This window comes from Protopterus annectens, chromosome 8.part0 (genome assembly GCF_019279795.1).
Source record: "Protopterus annectens isolate FY-2018-M chromosome 8.part0, PAN1.0, whole genome shotgun sequence".
Classification (NCBI taxonomy): Eukaryota; Metazoa; Chordata; order Ceratodontiformes; family Protopteridae; genus Protopterus; species Protopterus annectens.
The window spans coordinates 935,819,719-935,825,952 of NC_056741.1; positions in this window are offsets into that span (position 1 = coordinate 935,819,719).

The window sequence follows — 6,234 nt, forward strand, 5'->3', positions numbered from 1 at the left end:
CAAGGCAGCACCGGCAGAAATCCAAACTTGGATGTTTTCAAAGTACTCTCCAACACAGTTTCTTCAGTCAAAACCATTGTTTATTCAGAAGCAGATAAAAAAACAGTAAAATAGGTGAGCACTTTCACAAACCAACTGCTTGCTTCATCAGATCATCACTATAACTCTCCCATCACCCCCTTAAATACTCATACATCACAAAATCATGTTCAAACTAACCAATCACACATTATAACTAAATGCCTTCAAAATTTAAAGCACCAACCATCTAATAGTACAAGTGATGCACACCAAAACCCTAACATACATACATATGAATCATAAAAAATATATGCACATACATATATATATATATATATATATATATATATATATATATATATATATATATATATATATATATATTAAAAACATAAATATCTAATGTAGAACAGGGGAATTATTCCACAACCTGCTATTTTTTTTAATTTAGGGGTAATTAGTATATGTTTGTTTAACCCTTTTACCAAATGTGCCACTAGATTCACAGAGCATTTAAGTTCCTTCTTCCATTCTACCACTAATATTGCCCACCCTAACATCCTTCTTAACCAATTCCAGTACACTGAACCTAAATTAGTGGTCAGCTCCATGTGTTAACAAGTGTTTAGCAATAGCACTATAGTTCTGTCCTCTCTTCAAACAATACATATGATCTCTAATACATTCCCTCAAATGTCTATTTGTTTTACCTACGTAAAATGCTTTACAACATATACAGTGAGCAAGATACACTAAATGTTTACTGCTACAGTCCGTATTGACTTTAACAGTATATCTTCTTGCTGTATCAGTGTGTTCAAATACCAAATCCTCAGAAATATAAGCACAAAAATTATGGTTGTTACATCTTCTGGTTCCCCCACCATGCGTGTAAACCCCTAGATCACTGTTACTTCTTGGATAGCATAGTCTCTGTAAGTTTCTGTTTGAGTGATTTACTATTCCTATATACCATGTGGGGTTTCTCACTTACTAAATGTGCTATTACACTATCAACCTGCAGGACATGCCAGTTTCTTTCCAATATCCCTTTCAACACCTTATTATCACTAGTATATGTGAACATAAATGCTACATTATCAAAACTCTCATTGTGTTTAGTGCTGTTATAACCACCAGCTGAAAAATAAGGCTTTACTCTATTCACCCTAGTATTTCTAGCATAATTACATGCCTCCATGATATCATTTGTGCTACAACCTCTCCTCTTAAAATCATGTTCCAGTTGCCTAAGTTTTTGTTCATACTCATTCTATTTGTGCACACTAATCAATACCAAAAGAGTTGCCAGAGGGCTACTTATATCCCTAGAATGAGTATGCACCCTCAGCACATATTTTGTAATGTGCTGAGAGGGCAAGCTATGAGGTGCTCAAGGCTAGCTGATAGAGATGGTGACTTTGAACAAGAACTTAGGCAACTGGAACATGATTTTAAGGGGAGAGGTTATAGTAGAAATGATATCATGGAGGCATGTAATTATGCTAGAGATACTAGGGTGAATAGAGCAAAGCCTTATTATTCAGCTGGTGGTTATAATAGCAGTAAACTGAATGAGAGTTTTGATAATGTAGCATTTACGTTCACATATACTAGTGATAATAGGGTATTGAAAGGGATATTGGAAAGAAATTGGCTTGTCCTGCAGGTTGATAGTGAAATAGCACATTAAGTAGGTGAGAAACCCTACATGGTATATAGGAATAGTAAATCACTCAAACGGAAACTATGTTATTCAAGAAGTAGCAGTGATCGATTTACATAGGTAAAATGAATAGACGTTTGAGGGAACGCATTAGAGATCATATGTATTGTTTGAAGAGAGGACAGACCTATAGTACTATTGCTAAGCACGTGGCGACACATGAAGCTGACCACCAATTTAGATTCAGTGATCTGGAAACGGTTAAGGAAGATGTTAGGGTGGGCAATATTAGTGGTAAAATGGAAGAGAAGGAACTTAAATGGATCATGAATCTGGAAGCACATTTGGGAAAGGGGTTAAACGAACATATAGTAATTACCCCTAAATTAAAGAATAGGAGGTTGTTGAAATAATCCCCTGTTCTACATTAAGATATGTATGTCTTTAAAATATTTATATATATCTACATATATCTATATATATATATATCTATATATATATATATATATATATATATATATATATATATATATATATATGTGTGTGTGTGTGTGTGTGTGCATGTGGACATATTTTTATGTTTTATATGTATGTATGTTAGGGTTTTAGTATGCATCACTTGTATTATTAGATGGTTGATGCTTTAAACTTTGAAGTCATTTGGTTATAATGTGTGATTGGTTAGTTTGAACATGATTTTGTGATGTATGAGTATTTAAGGGGGTGATGGGAGAGTTATTGTGATGGTCTGATGAAGCAAACAGTTGGTTTGTGAAAGTGCTCACCTGTTTTACCAGTTTTTATCTGCTTGTGAATAAACTACGCCTTTGACTGAAGAAACTGTGTTGGAGAGTACTATGAAAACATCCAAGGTTGGCTTTCTGCTGGTTCTGCCTTGATATTTCTGGACTTCATAAAAACTATATATATATATATATATATATATATATATATATATATATATATATATATATATATATATATATATATATACTGTAGTTTTATTGTCCGTTTTGGGTCTATTCCTGCTTCTTTCCAGCCCCTGCTATCAAGCACGCTTTAATGTGCTTTAGTGCGATTTAGCGCGGAGTTGCCACTAGAGCAGCATCGGGCAGCGCCGGTTAAACAAGGTTAAACTCTTTCTGGCTCCAGAAAGTCTGTTCTTCAATTTTTCCCTTAGAACTGCTCTGTTAGGAACCGAAACAGTTTACACCTTCACTAAAAAGTGCAGCACTTGTTCCAAATAGCTTTTCCTTCTCAAAAAGCTCAGCACTTGTCTTATAAGTATATCCCTTGTCTTATAAGCATTCTCTTTGCAGGTCAAGCACTCCTATATTATACAAATCTCTCACTAGCAAAACCCCCCAGGAGTGCCCGCTTCCCTGCTAAGCCCACTACTTTTCTGTCTCATTCCAACTCATAAATCTTTCTAGCATGTCGAAGGGTCAGATGCTGGCGTCCTCTCCTGCCCAGTTGGTGAATCTGGGAATTCTGAGACAATGTTACAATTGCCTCATGTACACGGACAACCCTCTCCTCCTCCCACGTAACACTAACACTTGCGAGAGATGCAGCTATTTAGCCAAACTGGAGGCTGAGCTCTCTCAACTCAGGACTGGCAAGACCAGGCAGGAGAAGAAGCCAACTACACACACCACAATACCAGTCTCACATAACTCAACCACACCACTGAATCAAACACATAAACACACTAAGACATACTCAGAGGCTCTAAGTAAAAACTTACCTAAACAGCAGAGGCCTCCAAAGCAGACACCCAAGCAACTGCAAACTCAATACACCACACAAACAACACATAAACAACAAAATCAGTGTGCAAAGCAGTCACTGCCCTTAAGGCCAAATACAACACCAAACATACTTGTCATAGGTGACTCCATAGTCAGACACACTGATGTCCCACTCACCAGGCTGAACAAGGAGAAAGTCACGGTAAGCTGCCTATCGGGCGCTAGAATCCGCCACATAACACAAGCACTCAGGTCACTCCACGGCAAGTACAAGTATGACACAGTCATTGTTCATGCTGGTGTGAACGACCTGAGACATACCTCCCTGGACTACATGAAAAGAGACATAGAGGAGCTCTCTGATTATGTAGCCCAGGCAGGTATGACCCTGACCCTGAGCAGTATCCTTCCTTCACCACGAATGATGCCACAATATAGTGACAAGATGATCAGCTTTAACAATTGGCTTAATTTCTGGTGTCATTCAAAGGGGATCCAGTGCCTGTCTGCCTGGGATGACATGCTCGACAAGCCACGCTGCTTCGCAAGGGATGGCTTGCACCTGTCACCCCTGGGATTCCGGATATTGGCTAAGGCTCTTGCCACCCCCATATTGCCTTTTTTAGGCAAGGCTCAAATTCTAAACCTACCACCCTAGAAAACAAAAACGTGAAGAAACTAAGGGTAATGCTGCTCAATGCCAGAAGTCTAAATCTTAAAATGCACGCACTCGAGGCCCTTCTCAGTATGGAGAACATCGATGTCTGTGCTGTGACTGAAACCTAGTTCAAGGCTCCTGAGAGCACCCTGGCACTATCAGGTTTCATCTCATATCATGAGTTCCGGCCCCAAAACCTGGACCACACCACAAAAGGAGGGGGTGTATCCATATTCATCAAGGATACCCACACCTCCAGGTTGGTGGCTACGCACGAAGCATCAGAAACCATCCAGGTGCAATTAACCATAGGCAAAACTGCTCTACAATTTGTAGCATGCTACAGGCCACCCTCTCAAACTCAGAAAACCCACACAGCCTTCCTGAAGACACTGGAGGGTATAAATGTATCACCAAACACCATCATATTGGGTGACTTCAACTACCCGAATATAGACTGGGAACATTACTCAAGCCCAAACTTTCTAGCCCAAAGGTTCCTGGAGTTCATAAATTCAAATGCCATGGAACAACTAGTCACCGTCCCCACAAGAGGAGAAAATATACTAGATCTCATCATCACGAACATGGGGACAAAATGCTCCACACCGGAAGTATATCCCTCATTGGTGAGATCAGATCATAAACTAATCTCACTAGAAATCTACATCCCCCCACCCCAAACAAAAAAGACCACAGTGAAGAACTTCTCTAAAGCAAACTTCACACTACTCAAGACAGGTGTGGTATCCTTCAAGGCCCCTGAGCCAATGAAAACCACAACCCAAGCTGCGGAAGCCCTTACAAATGCATTCTATGAACACCTTCAGGACTGCATGGATCAGGCAATCTCAAATAAAACCAAGACTCTTTCCACCAAGGGCAAACGTCCAGTCTGGTGGACCCCAGCCATAAACAAACTTTACAATAAGAGAAGAAAGCTATTACATGATAGAGCAAAATCCCAAAAAGGGAAGGCATCTTTGATCAGCACTAGCAAGAAACTACGATCCCTCATAAAATCATCCAAGGCCAACTTTGAGAGAAAAATTGCCATAGATTCAAAAGACAATCATAAGGCCTTCTTCAGCTATGTCAGAAACCTGGGTGGAAACTCCCAGATATGCTCAGAATTAGTCCAAAATGATACAAAAATCACTGAACCCACGGACATTGCCAACATACTGGCAAACAGGTTCAGCGCAAACTTCACCCCCCCCCCCCCAAAAGGAGAGATAACTATCTCAACTGAGAGTAGCCTCCCAGACATCTCAAATGCGCAGGTGAAAGCTGCTCTCTCTAAAGCTAAAAACACAGCATCAATGGGACCGGATGGGGTCCCCAGCTGTGTGCTACATGAACTCAATGAAGAACTAAACCCGCACATAAGGCAGCTGTTTAATCTTAGCCTCACCACAGGATATGTGCCCAAGGAGTGGCGTACGGCAACTGTGGTCCCACTCCACAAAGGCGGTGCCTCTACGGACCCTGGTAATTACCGCCCCATAAGCTTAACAAGCCTGGTCTGCAAAGCTATGGAGAGGATCATAATGGAACTCATAAACAAGGACATAGGGGACTTGCACACCTTGGACCCAACCCAGTTTGGCTTTGTCAAGGGCAGATCTTGCCTTTTGAACTTGGTCGACTTCTTCGAAACAGTCACCAAGGCCATTGATGAGGGAAAGGCAGTCCATACAGCCTACCTTGACCTTGCAAAAGCTTTCGACACAATACCCCACTCGGGTATTATAGAGAAACTTACCAGCTTAAATGTAAACCCATATGTCACAAGATGGGTTGCAAACTGGCTAAAGGACAGAACCCACAGGGTTAGAGTTGCTGGAGCCATGTCAGACTCCAAGCCGGTTACAAGTGGAGTCCCACAGGGCTCAGTCCTTGGCCCCCTATTGTTCGGCATCTACTTCTCAGAAGTACAGGCAAACATAGTGGGACTAAGGCTGACAAAGTTTGCGGATGACTGCAAACTGGGTGCCATAGTGGATAGTACATCGGACACAGACATCCTTCAGAGGGGTCTCACGGAAACTGATAGCTGGTGCCAGAGCCATGGCCTGAAGTTAAACGCAAAAAAGTGTATAGTCATACCCTTCGGGAAAAACAGGGTAACCCCAAGC